Source organism: Ranitomeya imitator, chromosome 6 (genome assembly GCF_032444005.1).
Source record: "Ranitomeya imitator isolate aRanImi1 chromosome 6, aRanImi1.pri, whole genome shotgun sequence".
NCBI classification, from domain to species: Eukaryota; Metazoa; Chordata; class Amphibia; order Anura; family Dendrobatidae; genus Ranitomeya; species Ranitomeya imitator.
The window spans coordinates 64,909,712-64,925,158 of record NC_091287.1 but is presented as its reverse complement, the minus strand read 5'-3'; positions in this window follow the sequence as shown (position 1 = coordinate 64,925,158).

The window sequence follows — 15,447 nt, the reverse complement described above, 5'->3', positions numbered from 1 at the left end:
AGTGCTCTACACCGTTCATTATTTCCCCATAGCTGTGCCCCATATAGTGCTCTGCACCGTTCATTGTGCCCCATAGCTGTGCCATATACAGTGCTCTGCACCGTTCATTGTGCCCCATTGCTGTGCCATATACAGTGCTCTGCACCGTTCATTGTGCCCCATTGCTGTGCCATATACGGTGCTCTGCACCGTTCATTGTGCCCCATTGCTGTGCCATATACAGTGCTCTGCACCGTTCATTGTGCCCCATTGCTGTGCCATATACGGTGCTCTGCACCGTTCATTGTGCCCCATTGCTGTGCCATATACGGTGCTCTGCACCGTTCATTGTGCCCCATTGCTGTGCCATATACGGTGCTCTGCACCGTTCATTGTGCCCCATATCTGTGCCCATATACGGTGCTCTGCTCCGTTCATTGTGCCCCATTGCTGTGCCATATACAGTGCTCTGCACCGTTCATTGTGCCCCATATCTGTGCCCATATACGGTGCTCTGCTCCGTTCATTGTGCCCCATTGCTGTGCCATATACGGTGCTCTGCACCGTTCATTGTGCCCCATATCTGTGCCCATATACGGTGCTCTGCACCGTTCATTGTGCCCCATTGCTGTGCCATATACGGTGCTCTGCACCGTTCATTGTGCCCCATTGCTGTGCCATATACGGTGCTTTGCACCGTTCATTGTGCCCCATTGCTGTGCCATATACGGTGCTCTGCACCGTTCATTGTGCCCCATTGCTGTGCCATATACGGTGCTCTGCTCCGTTCATTGTGCCCCATTGCTGTGCCATATACGGTGCTCTGCTCCGTTCATTGTGCCCCATTGCTGTGCCATATACGGTGCTCTGCACCGTTCATTGTGCCCCATTGCTGTGCCATATACGGTGCTTTGCACCGTTCATTGTGCCCCATTGCTGTGCCATATACGGTGCTCTGCACCGTTCATTGTGCCCCATTGCTGTGCCATATACGGTGCTCTGCTCCGTTCATTGTGCCCCATTGCTGTGCCATATACAGTGCTCTGCACCGTTCATTGTGCCCCATAGAAATCTCTGCCGCCGCTGCTGCAATAAAAAAAAAAAACACATACTCACCTCCCTTGATTGCAGCTCCCGGCGTCTCGTTCCGGCGCCTCCATCTTCCCGGCGTCTCTGCTCTGACTGATCAGGCAGAGGGCACCACGCACACTGTATGCGTCATCGTGCCCCCTGCCTGAACAGTCAGAGCGCAGACGCCGGGAAGATGGAGGCGCCGGCCGGGAAGATGGAGCGGCGGCTGGAACGAGGAGAGGTGAATATGCTATACTTACCTAGTCCTGGCGATCCTCGCGCTGTCCCTCTGCCTGGTCTTCGGTGCCGCAGCTCTTCCTGTCAGCGGTCACCGGCACCGCTGATTAGAGGAATGAATAGGCGGCTCCGCCCCTATGGGAGGTGGAGCCGCTTATTCATATCTCTAATGAGCGGTCCCACGTGACCGCTGAAGAGGGGAAGAAGCTGCAGCACAGAAGCCCGTGGGACGGCAGGGACAGCGCGAGGATCGCTGGGACTAGGTAAGTATACCTCAGCGCCCTCACCCCCTCACCCGCCGACCCTGCCACCCACATTGACTCGAGTATAAGCCGAGAGGGGCACTTTCAGCCCAAAAATTTGGGCTGAAAATCTCGGCTTATACTCGAGTATATACGGTATGTTCAGATGTGGAATTTCATTGTATATTTTCTTAAGGTAAACATGACATCATAGCCTTAAGGTACCGTCACATTCAGCGACGCTGCAGCGATATAGACAACGAGCCGATCGCTGCAGCGTCGCTGTTTAGGTCGCTGTAGAGACGTCAAACACAGCAGCTCCAGAACGATGCAGGAGCGATCCAGTGACGTAACGGCGACTCACTTATCGTTCTCGCTGGTTGTTAGTTCCATGTAAAACATTGCTGGCATCGTGGCTTTTGCTGTCAAACGCGACGATACACGCCGACCTGACGACCAAATAAAGTTCTGGACTTGCTGCTCCAACCAGCGATATCACAGCGGGATCCAGATCGCTGCTGAGTGTCAAACACAACGAGATCGCTATCCAGGACGCTGCAACGTCACGGATCGTTGTCGTTCTCGTTGTAAAGTTGCTGAGTGTGACGGTACCTTAATGCTACCCAGCATTTCACACATTTACACTATTTTGCAGCAAAGAATACCATTTTGTAAAGAAAAAAAAGAAATTAAAGGAACAATATGTGCTGGGTTCATACATGTTTCTTATGCCTGTCTCAGCATCTACATATCACTAGTGATGAGCGAGTGTACTCGTTGCTCGGGTAGAATGAGTATTTGACTGCTCGGAGATTACGTTTTCATCGCCTCAGCAGCATGATTTACAGCTATTAGCCAGCTTGATTACATGTGGGGATTCCCTAGCAACCAAGCAACCCCCACATGTACTCAGCCTGGCTAATAGCTGTAAAACATTCAGCTGTCGTGATGAAAACTAAATCTCCGAAATACATGGAGGTCACCCGAGCGTGCTCGGGAAAACCTGAGCAACGAGTACAGTCGCTCATCACTGCATATCACGTGTTCACCAAAGTCGTAGGAAATGCTGATGAGTGAAAGTGCTCAGATAAGATATTATCCGAGCATGCTTGTGTGCTGATCGAGTGACTTCGGTGTGCTCTAATACTATGTTCGAGTCCCCGCTGCGGCATGTCTAACGGCTATTCTACAGCCACAACACATGCAGAGATTACCTGTTTGTTAGGCTACCCCTGCACGTGTTGCAGATGAAATGCAACCGCTGGGACTTGAACATATTTTTTGAGCACCCTGAAGTCACTGTTAGCATCTGAGCATGCTCAGATAACACCTTATCCGAGCACATTCTTTCATCACTAGTAGAAAACGAGAATCTCTGAAGCTATGCACTTTACAAATGATCTGATGTCATAGGTAGCCGAAAGTTTGTATGTATTTTCTCCACATGTGAATCAGGGGACACATATCTGCAATTAGGTGTAAGGGTCTAGTTACACAAGCAGACCGCTGACGAGGATGTTCGCTGAGTGATCTGTGACAGATATGTGCTAGATCCCTCAGTGCACATAGGCTGCCAATGTTCACAGCAGCACAGGTCTTCCTCACACAGGACGATATGCTGCCAACAACAATGATCTTTCTCCTTCGCCTCATTGGAAGACACAGGACCATGGGTGTTATGCTGTTGACACTGATCTTTGGTACAACCCAAAAGTTCATTGACCTGACAGAAGCATTTTGCTCGTTGATCAGCAGCCTGTTTAGACTGCATGATTATCATAAAACAAGGAATTCTCGTTCATGACAAGTGCACCTTTAAAAGTAATGATAAGCTGAAGAAAAGTTCCTGTTTATTCCCCCGAGGCTGTACAGAGAAGGGATGACTGCAACAGATCATCTGAATTCTTCTATTTGTCCCACTTGCAGTTCCCTCGGTCCCAAATAATAACACAGAACTGGAAGTTAAGGCTTTGTGCTGCTTTGGTCATGGAATTATCTGAAAACTACCGTATATACTCGAGTATAAGCCGAGATTTTCAGCCCAAAATTTTGGGCTGAAAGTGTCCCTCTCGGCTTATACTCGAGTCACGGTAGCGGTGGGGTCGGCGGGTGAGGGGGAGAGGGCGCTTAGGTATACTTACCTAGTCCCAGCGATCCTGACGCTCCCCCTGCCGTCCCACGGTCTTCTGTGCTGCAGCTTCTTCCCCTCTTCAGCGGTCACGTGGGACCGCTCATTAGAAAAATGAATAGGCGGCTCCACCTCCCATAGGGGTGGAGCCGCGTATTCATTTCTCTAATCAGCGGTGCCGGTGACCGCTGATGGAGAAAGAGGCTGCGGCACCGAAGACCAGCTGTGCGGGCAGGGGGAGCGTCAGGATCGCTGGGACTAGGTAAGTATGTAATATTCACCTGTCCGCGTTCCAGCCGCTGGGCGCTGCTCCATCTTCCCAGCGTCGCTCCGCTCTGACTGTGCAGGTCAGAGGGCGCGATGACGCATATAGTGTGCGCAGCGCCCTCTGCCTGATCAGTCAGTGCGCAGAGACGCCGGGACCGGACGCTGGGAGCTGCAAGCAAGAGAGGTGAGTATGGCATTTTTCTCTAGTAACCCCCCACGACAGCACACCTGGAGGATGTTACCCCTTTCCTAATAGGGACAGGAAATGACAAGAGGTTAAATAACCCCTCCCTCATCCTCCCCTCAGTGTTCTTTCCTGTCCCTACTAGGGATGAAGAGGTCATCCCAGGTGCACTGTGCCGGCAGCGGTCACCGGGGGGAATACAGATAATCTGGCCGGGCAGCTGGGATCAGACTTACGTCCATTCCCTGTCGCTGCTCCCGTCTCCTCCGACTCGGGACTCCTTCGCCACCATTCCGCGCCTGCGGGTAAGGTCTGGGGCGTTCTTTGGCTGGAGGCCTCTCGGAGCTCTCCAGCCCTTCTCCTCCTCCGCACCGCGCGCGCGTGTGTGGGTACTTCCGGTCTGAAGCCGGCGGCCGGATGTGACGTCAGACGCCGGCCGGCTTCTCTGAATCAGGAAGTTCCTCGTGCGTTCCAGCCAGGAACGCTAGGAGATAGCATGGAAGACGTCGGCGTTCTCCCCCCACGTACTTCCGGACACCGGAGGAGGAGGTCCTCATCCAGGAGGACAGGTGCTGCGTCCGGTCGCCTATATATTCAGGCCCTGGACAGGAAGACATCGCAGGTAGGACCACTGTGTGGTGAAGACTATGGAGATGTCTGCTTCCTCACGCTCTGCACCTGCAGAACACAGCACCATCCCGGCCCCAGTGAGTAGTCTGGCCCCGGGTGTCCATTCCCTGATGTGGGTTGTAGTTTTATGATTCCTTCTCCCCTTTCTTTTTAGGGGGACAAGGAACCCACATCAGGAAGCAAAACAAAAACTACCCGCAAATGCGCAGTTTGTATGAAGAAGCTGTCCTCTTCATACAAGAAATCATTGTGCAAAGAATGCACAGACAAAATTATCAGCGAGGAACGGCCATCCCTGATAGAGGAGATTAAAACCTTAATCCAGCAGGAGATTAAAACATCTCTGGCCACTCTTTCTCAGCCTACACCATCTACTAGTGCCCCTCCTAAGAAAAGGAAACTTAATCCACAGGAGGAAGAGCAGGAGGACTCTCAGGGAGAGACGTCGGACGAACCCCCAGAGGAGGGTGAATTATCCCTGGACTCTGAAACTGTCCAGCAAGAGAGATACTACTTCTCTTCATCTGATATAGAAGAACTCCTTACGGCTGTAAGGAAAACTATGGAGGTTGAGGAAGAGAAGACGGCACAGTCCGTGCAAGAAGAGATGTTTGGAGGACTTCGTTCTAGGAAGCGTCAGGTGTTTCCTATTCACCAAAACATCCGAGATTTAGTTCTGGACGAGTGGGAATCCCCAGAAAAGAAGCTGACTACTCCAGCGGAAATTAAAGACAGATTTCCTGTGGATGCCGAGACAGCGTCATGCTGGTCAGAAGTCCCAAAAGTGGACGTCCAGATTGCCAGAGTAGCCAAAAAGACCACGCTACCATTCGAGGATGCCTCCCAACTGAGAGACCCTCTGGAACGTAAGATGGACGGACTACTAAGGAAGTCGTGGGAAACGTCAGCATCTTTACTGAACATCAATTCAGTATCCACTTGCGTGGCTAGATCGATGCATCGCTGGCTGGGGCAGCTAGAGGAGCACTTGTCCTCAGGTACTCCGAGAGAAGATATTCTGGCCTCCTTGCCTATCTTCCAGAAAGCAACAGGCTTTTTAGCAGATGCTTCTGCAGAATCCGTGAGAGTGACGGCGAGATCATCCGCACTGTCAAACTCGGTAAGGCGTGCACTCTGGCTAAGATCCTGGTCTGGGGATATGACTTCCAAGATGAGGCTGTGTTCTATTCCCTTTAAAGGAAAGTATATGTTTGGACCAGCCTTGGATGACCTTTTGGAGAAGGCTTCAGACAAGAAAAAGACCTTACCAGAACCTAGAAACCCTAGGAAAAGACCCTTCCGCACTCAGCAGGAGCATACTCCTCAATACAGAGGAAAGGGTAAAACAGGTCGCTGGAGCTATCCGAAAGGAGGGAAAGACAGGAATCTTTTTCTTTCACAACCCCAAAACCAGAGAAAGCAATGACGCCGTCATAGTGGGGGGTCGAATTTCGAACTTCCTCCCAGTCTGGCAAGAGATCGGTGTGGATCAGTGGACCTTAAGATTGGTCAAAGAGGGGATGAAAATAGAGTTTACATCATATCCCCAAAAAAGAATGAAAACTACAACGTTATCAACACCGAAGCTACAGTCCACCCTGATAACTGGGATAGAAGATCTCTTAATCAACAAGGTGATCTCCACAGTCCCAAAAGACGAAAGAAACAAGGGCCATTATTCCAGCCTATTTCTGATAAGGAAACCAAACGGAACCCATCGGATGATAATCAATCTGAAACCGCTGAATCAATATGTAACCTACAGAAGATTCAGAATGGAGTCCGTCAGATCGACAGTACCCTTAATAGGGCAAGACTTCGTCATGGCAACCATCGACTTACAGGACGCATATTATCACGTCCCAGTCCATCCAACCTATCGGAAATTTCTAAGGTTTGCAGTCACCAGAGGAGAAGTTATAGACCACTTCCAGTTCAATGTCCTCCCATTCGGACTATCATCAGCTCCAAGGATCTTTACAAAGGTCATGTCCGAGGTGATGGCGTACATCAGAAGTCGACGGATATGCATAATCCCATACCTCGACGACCTCTTGGTAGTGGCTCCCACGGTTCCAATTCTACAGGAACATCTTCAAACAACAGTCCAGATCCTGTCATCTCTGGGTTGGGTGATAAACCCCAAAAAATCGGATATGGTTCCGTCCACAACGAAGATCTTTTTAGGGGTCTTATTAGACTCCCACAGACAAACATCTTTCTTGCCCGAACAAAAACGGTCCATGCTTACATCAAGGATAAGAACATTGCGGGACAAGAAGAGAGTATCTCTAAGATGGGCCATGTCGGTTCTAGGTACCATGACATCTTGCATCCAGATGGTGGCATGGGCTCAAGCCCACACCAGGATACTTCAGACTCATATTCTGTCAAGCTGGGACGGATCCCCAGGTTCTCTAGACAAAAAGATCCGGATACCACCGCATGTAAAGTCCTCATTAACATGGTGGCTACAAAAAGAGAACTTAATGAGAGGAGTTCCCTGGTTGCAGGTCCCAGCAGTGACCATAACAGTAGATGCCAGTGGAAAAGGTTGGGGAGCTACGGTAGACCAGCACATATTCCAGGGATTCTGGTCAGCCGAAATAACACAACAATCCTCGAATTACAAAGAGCTAAAAGCAGTAGAAGAAGTTCTCAAAGCGGCGGTAACTCTTGTACAAAATTCCCACTTAAAAATATACTCAGACAACATGACAACAGTTGCCCACCTTCGCCACCAGGGAAGTACAAGACACGAAGATCTAAAAAGAATATCAGCAAGAATATTTTCGTGGGCCGAAGAACATGTTCTCTCCATATCCGCCCTACACATAAAAGGGGAGATAAACGTACAAGCCGACTTCCTGAGCAGAACAGAGGTCCATCCAGGAGAATGGAGCCTAAACCCAGAAGTCTTTCAGATACTAGTCAAAAGATGGGGACAGCCAGAAGTGGACTTGTTCGCGAACAGTCAGAACGCAAAGGTAGACCAGTTCTTCTCGCTAGATCCGATGAATCCGGGGTTAGCTGTGGACGCATTGGTCCAGCCATGGACATTCTCGCTAGCATACGCGTTCCCGCCATTGCCGATCCTACCAAAAGTCCTGCAGAAAATAAGGGCAGAAAAACTCAAGGTGATCCTAGTGGCTCCACTTTGGCCCAAAAGAGGTTGGTTTGGGGCCCTCATCAGTCTAAAGATAGATGGGCCAATAGCACTTCCACCGGTCAAAGACCTTCTCTACCAGGGGCCAATACTGCATCCAGATCCCGAGAGGCTACACCTAAATGCCTGGCTTCTGAATTCTCAATTCTGAGAACTAGAGGACTATCAAAGAGAGTAATTGAAACATTACAAAAAAGTCGCAAAACGGTAACTAATTCTATTTACCAAAAGATCTGGAAGACGTTCATCACGTGGTGTGCTCCTGAGCAACCTAACCCAGATAAACCAAACCTAGCCAAGATCCTGGATTTTCTACAAGATGGGCTGGAGAAGGGTCTCAGACCCAGCACCCTCAAGGTACAAGTGGCAGCCTTGAGCTCTTATTTTGACCAGTCTTTAGCCAACCATAGATGGGTAAGAAGATTCATGACGGCGGCATCCCGCATATCTCCAAGACCCATAAATATAGTTCCATCCTGGGACCTGAATATAGTCCTGAAAGGACTTACACTGCCACCATTTGAACCCTTATCTTCCATAACCATGGATAAACTCGCTTGGAAAACCACCTTCCTGGTAGCTATAACAACAGCCAGAAGAGTGGGTGAACTACAAGCCCTATCAATCAACGAGCCCTACATGAAGATTCTTCAGGACAGGCTTATCCTACGATTAGACCCATCCTTTCTCCCAAAGGTCGTCTCCGATTTCCACAAATCGCAGGAGATAATTCTTCCATCATTCTATCAAGAACCAAAGAATGAGGAAGAGGAACATTTCCATACTTTGGATGTTCGAAGAATGGTACTCTATTATCTTCATGCATCAGAAAAGATTAGAAAAGATCAAAATCTGTTTATTCATCTTCTCGGCCAGAATAAGGGGAAGAAGACTTCCAGATCCACAATTGCAAATTGGATCAAAAGAGCAATCCTGGAGGCTTATCAAATTCAAGGCCTTCCACCACCAGGAAAGCTTACAGCCCATTCTACTAGAGCAACAGCTGTCTCCTGGGCCGAGAAAGCCAGTGCTTCCATCGAGCAAATATGCAGAGCGGCCACGTGGTCCTCGGTCCATACGTTCTCCAAACATTACAGGCTTGACCTGATGTCAAAAGAAGACTTAGCCTTCGGAGAAAAAGTCCTTAGTGCTGTAGTCCCTCCCTAAAAATTACTCTTGGGTACTGCTCCAGGTGTGCTGTCGTGGGGGGTTACTAGAGAAAATAGAATTATTCTTACCGTTAATTCGGTTTCTAGTAACCCACCACGACAGCAGGAGTAATCCCTCCCTTTGCTTAATATACGTTCTGAAAAGAATAAATATAATTTGAAGCATTCATTCTCCTGTGGTCCTTTATAATAACACTGAGGGGAGGATGAGGGAGGGGTTATTTAACCTCTTGTCATTTCCTGTCCCTATTAGGAAAGGGGTAACATCCTCCAGGTGTGCTGTCGTGGTGGGTTACTAGAAACCGAATTAACGGTAAGAATAATTCTATTTTTTTTTTTTTTTTTTATTGCAGCAGCAGCAATGGCAGAGCTTTCTATGGCACAGCTATGGGGCAGTACTGAACGGCACACAGCAGTATATGGCAGCTATGGGGCAGTACTGAACGGCACAGCACTATATGGCAGCTATGGGGCAGTACTGAACGGCACACAGCACTATATGGCAGCTATGGCGCAGTACTGAACGGCACACAGCACTATATGGCAGCTATGGGGCAGTACTGAACGGCACACAGCACTATATGGCAGCTATGGGGCAGTACTGAACGGCACACAGCACTATATGGCAGCTATGGGGCAGTACTGAACGGCACACAGCACTATATGGCAGCTATGGGGCAGTACTGAACGGCACACAGCACTATATGGCAGCTATGGGGCAGTACTGAACGGCACACAGCACTATATGGCAGCTATGGGGCAGTACTGAACGGCACACAGCACTATATGGCAGCTATGGGGCAGTACTGAACGGCACACAGCACTATATGGCAGCTATGGGGCAGTACTGAACGGCACACAGCACTATATGGCAGCTATGGCGCAGTACTGAACGGCACACAGCACTATATGGCAGCTATGGGGCAGTACTGAACGGCACACAGCACTATATGGCAGCTATGGGGCAGTACTGAACGGCACACAGCACTATATGGCAGCTATGGGGCAGTACTGAACGGCACACAGCACTATATGGCAGCTATGGGGCAGTACTGAACGGCACACAGCACTATATGGCAGCTATGGGGCAGTACTGAACGGCACACAGCACTATATGGCAGCTATGGGGCAGTACTGAACGGCACACAGCACTATATGGCAGCTATGGGGCAGTACTGAACGGCACACAGCACTATATGGCAGCTATGGGGCAGTACTGAACGGCACACAGCACTATATGGCAGCTATGGGGCAGTACTGAACGGCACACAGCACTATATGGCAGCTATGGGGCAATAATGAACGGTGCAGAGCACTATATGGCAGAGCTTTCTATGGCACATCTATGGGGCAATAATGAACGGTGCAGAGCATCTATTTTTATTTTTGAAATTTACCAGTAGCTGCTACATTTCCTACCCTAGGCTTATACTCGAGTCAATAAGTTTTCCCAGTTTTTTGTGGCAAAATTAGGGGGGTCGGCTTATACTCGGGTCGGCTTATATATACGGTAATATTTCTGCCTTTATTTATATAGCACCATTGATTCCATGGTGCTGTTCATGAGAAGGGGTTACATACAAGTTACAGATATCGCTTACAGTAAACAAACTAACAATGACAGACTGATACAGAGGGGTGAGGACCCTGCCCTTGCGGGCTTACATTCTACAGAATTATGGGGAGGAGACCGTAGGTTGAGGGTTGCAGGAGCTCTGGTGTTGGTGAGGCAGTAGCTCTGGTAGTGGTGAGGAGTTAGCGGGGTCAGTGCAGGCTCTAAGCTTTCCTGAAGAGGTGGGTTTTCAGGTTTCGTCTGAAGGATCCGAATGTGGTTGATGGTCGGACGTGTTGGGGCAATGAATTCCAGAGGATGGGGATATTCGGGAGAAGTCTTGAAGGCGGTTGGGTGAGGAGCGAATAATTGTGGAGGAGAGAAGGAGGTGTTGGGAGAACCGGAGATTACGTGAGGGAAGATATCGGGAGATTAAGTCAGAGATATATGGAGGAGACAGGTTATGGATGGCTTTGTAGGTCAGTGTTAGTAATTTGAACTGGATACGCTGAGGGAATGGGAGCCAGTGAAGAGATTTGCAGAGGGGGGAAGCGGAGGAGTAGCGAGGAGAGAGATAAATTAGTCAGGCAGCAGAGTTCAGCATGGACTGGAGAGGTGCAAGGGTGTTAGCAGGGATGTTGCAGTAGTCAAGGCGGGAGATGATGAGGGCATGCACAACAAGCATTTTAGTAGATTGACGGTTTAGGAGAGGACGGATTCTGGAGATATTTTTGAGCTGGAGGTGACAGGAGGTGGAAAGAGCTTGGATGTGCAATTTGAAGGACAGGGCAGAGTCAAGGGTTACTCCGAGGCAGCGGACTTCCGGTATGGGGGAAAGCGTTATGTCGTTAATTGCGATAGATAGGTCAGGTAAGCAAGATCTATGAGATGGAGGAAAGATGATGAGTTCAGATTTGTCCACATTGAGTTTGAGGAAGCGAGAGGAGAAGGAGGATATGGCTGATAGACACTCCGGGATTCTGGACAGCAGAGAGGTGACGTCTGAGCCAGAAAGGTAGATCTGAGTGTCATCAGCATGAAGGTGGGACTGTAATCCATGGGACTTTATGAGTTGTCCCAGGCCAAGTGTATAGATTGAGAAGAGTCGTGGTCCTAGAACAGCCTTGGGGGACTCCAACAGAGAGAGGGTGGGACGAGGAGGTAGTGTGTGAGCGGAAGACTCTGAATGTGCGGTTGGAAAGGTACGAGGAGATCCAGGATAGGGCGAGGTCTTTGCCAAAGGAGAGGATTTATAGTAGGAGGCTGTGGTCAACTGTGTTGAAAGCAGAGGACAGGTTTCGAATGAGGAGTACAGAGTATTCTCCGTTAGCTTTGGCGGTAAGTAGGTCTTTAGTAATTTTGGTCAAGGCTGTCTCAGTTGAGTAATGGGGTCAGAAACCAGATTGTCAAAGAGCAAGTTAGATGAGAGGTGGGAGGAAAGTTTAGTGTGGATGTGCTGCTCCAGGAGTTTGGAAGCGAATGGGAGCAGTGATATTGGGCGATAGCTGGACATAGCAGTTGGATTGAAGGTTGGCTTTTTAAGGATAGGCGTGATTGTGGCATGTTTGAAAGCAAAAGGGAAGATGCCAGAAGATAGTGATAGGTTGAAGAGGTGGGTTAGGGATGAGATAAGAGTGGTGGTGAGGTTGGGAGGAGATGGGATGGGGTCCGAGCGCACAGGTGGTGAGGTGCGATTTGGAGAGGAGACAAGCCCCCCCTTCAGTGATATTGGATAGGGAGGTTATGGGGTTTGGGCATTGTTCTCATATACAAAGGGGTTCTGGTGTTTGAACAATGAGGGTATGTGCACACGTCAGGATTTCTTGCCGAAATCTTCCTGACAAAAAACGGACATTTCTGCCAGAAATCCGCATGCGTGTTTTTTTGCGTCTTTCATCCGTTTTTGACGCGTTTTTGTGTGTTTTTTCCCAAATGCATAGAATAGCGGGAAAAACACAGAAAATCCGCAAAATTAATGAACATGCTGCTTTTTTTTTACCGCAATGTGTTTTTTTCATGGAAAAAAACGCATCATGTGCACAAAACATGCAGAATGCATTCTAAATGATAGGATGCATAATGTATGCGTTTTTAATGAGTTTTTATAGCGTTTTTACTGCGAAAAAACTTGAAAAAACCTGAACGTGTGCACATAGCCTGAAGACTTGCCTTGTTTGGTCGATCTTATTTTTAAAGTGTGTGGCAAAATCCTCAGCAGAGATGAGGGGGCAGTGGGGGACGGAGGAGGGAGTTAAAAGTTTTGAATAACTTTTTGGGGTTGTAAGATAGGGAAGATAGGAGGGTTGTGAAGTAGGCCTGTTTAGCAGAGGAGAGAGCAGATTTAAAAGCGAGTGTTACCTGTTTGAATGCAGTGAAGTCATCTTGCTAATCTGTTTTCTTCCAACGCCGTTCTGCAACCCTGGACACCTGCTGGAGCTTTTTAGTGGTGGTGTTGTGCCAGGGTTGTCTATTGATGCGTCACACTCTGCCACGCACTAGAGGGGCAACCGTGTCAATAGCTGATGCGAACGTGGCATTGTAGAAAGCAGTGGCACTGTCTGTGTCGTGGAGTGAGGATATGGATGCCAGTGGTAGGATAGAGTCAGACAGTGTGGGCGTCTAGGTGTGCAAGGTTTCTGCAGTGGTGACACTAAGCTCTATCCATCATTTTCCCATTGTGGCATGTGTTGTAATCCATAGGCTTTTACATACAGATACTGGGTCATTGAATGTACCCTAAATTGGTGCCTATTTTGGCAATCAATATATGATGAATAGAATTTGAAAAGAAATATTAGTCAACAGTATGGTTTGATATAAAAGTACAATGTATCTGGATCCACGGCCAGTCACTGCGTCATGCTCCTGATGCAAGTTGTCTCTTTTATTTGGCATTTGTCAGGTTGCCATTTCATCCTGCCAAGCATGTCTGTTGGCAAGCTCCCAGGACTTGTATGCGGGCTCTGATAGTGGATCGCTTCCTGAGTATTCAGGCAATTGACATCCATGCCACTACTGTGGATGGCTATATTGTTTCTGGATTTTTTAATCCTCTGACAAACTTGGCTCTATATCGCTGAGTGAGCTTTGCCGAACTGCTGTACCAATCCTGCCTGGAATGTGTTACAAACTCCGCTTTGTTGTGGAGTCAGCTCTGCTATACTGTACTGTCATGTGTACTAATACCTGCTGGGACACGTGTTGTGATCTGCAGGTGTTGTGCACCTGTCCTCACATCAGGCTGTTGAGCTCAGGTCAGGAGATCCATGGCCAGGATGGACATAACATTCACACTCCAAGTATAGAGTGTAATCTCCTTTGCCGTACTTTATTGATGCTTTACCACTATGTGTCAACATTATACAATAATCAAATAATATTGCTCTAATATACCCAGATAACACTGTAAGCAGTTATTGGGGGTGCGAGCTCCAGGTGCCTGGGATAGTAGTACCAGTTTTGCCCCCTTTAGTAATCATGTTGTTGCACACCCCCATAAGGCTTGCCTTTGTTGCAGTGAATATCGCCCTTTGCATTTAATCGGTTGCATTTTTTTTTTCTGGATTACTGGCCAGATATACAGCAGAAATGTAAGATTCCAGCTGATCAGATTTAGCGGAAAATTCTATCAAGAATTATATGTATTTAATGTGACTGTTGGCAAATAATGACGTTCGTATGAGGGCTAGGTGCTCTCTTTGACTTTTAAGTACATCTTCCCACCTCTTTTCCCCTGCATCCTCCACCTTTCTCCTCCCTCTTTATTGATTGACAGCTGTGGCTTTACAGAGCTAAAGAAAGGCAGAGATTGATGTAAAACAAGTAGTTGGGAAGATGCACTTAAATATTTGGCCCTGTCAGTCATTCTGTGCCGACCGTCATTTTAACATGTGTGCATATTGTGACTTGTAGGATCGCTACTTCCAACAGGTGGCGCTATAGAGTTTAAGTCCTCTTTTTCTCAGAAGAGGCAATTTGCATATGGAAGTTTAAGAAACTTATGTAGGCGTATTTCCAAGTATTGGAGGAAAGATTGATGGTCATGTAGGAAATTTTGTAGCATTGTAGAAAGATGTCACAGACGCAGCAGAATTTCCTGCACTCCCAGAACTAGCGACGTCCCCCCCCCCAACATAACAGAATATCGGCTTCCACGTAACTTTACTGACCACGTTTATAGCGATATCAGCACATATCCATCCAACAGGGAGCAATGAATCGTCTTCCATCTGCGTTCATTAAACTTTGCCGAGACATCAGGCACCTTCTGGATTAGCAGCACTTAGTAAATACTGCGCGTGATTCCTGCGCTCGGAGACACTTCAGCGCTCTCACAAGTGTCAAGTGTTCCTTCTTTCAGTTTGTAAAACAGCGAGCCAGTGATGGAGGAATGCGGTAAAATGCCTGGGTCAGGAGAATGCAAGCATTACTTTTCCAGACTTTACAATGGGACACATCCAAAAAAAAAGAGAAAAGACATCTTTTCTACTTTCTGGAAATTATTAATGTTTAGGAACGGCCGTGTATGTGAAAATGGATGAATGGCCTTTGGGTCTTGTGCCATGAATGGGGAATAGCTGAAAATAAAGGGATCCTCTGTGTCATCACATCTGGCTACACTTTAACACCGTATCATTTTAGTAACTTTTTTTTCTCAATATATCTTTAGAATTGCAGGGGGGAAAAAATCATTTTCCCGATGCACTGCCCCAAGTCCCCTGCATAGACAATGGGATAGATGAAAAAGCTTTGGTTATTTCCAGGCGTCGCTAAGGGCAGCTGGATCCATGTTGTTTTTCCATTGAACACCGCACACACTCCC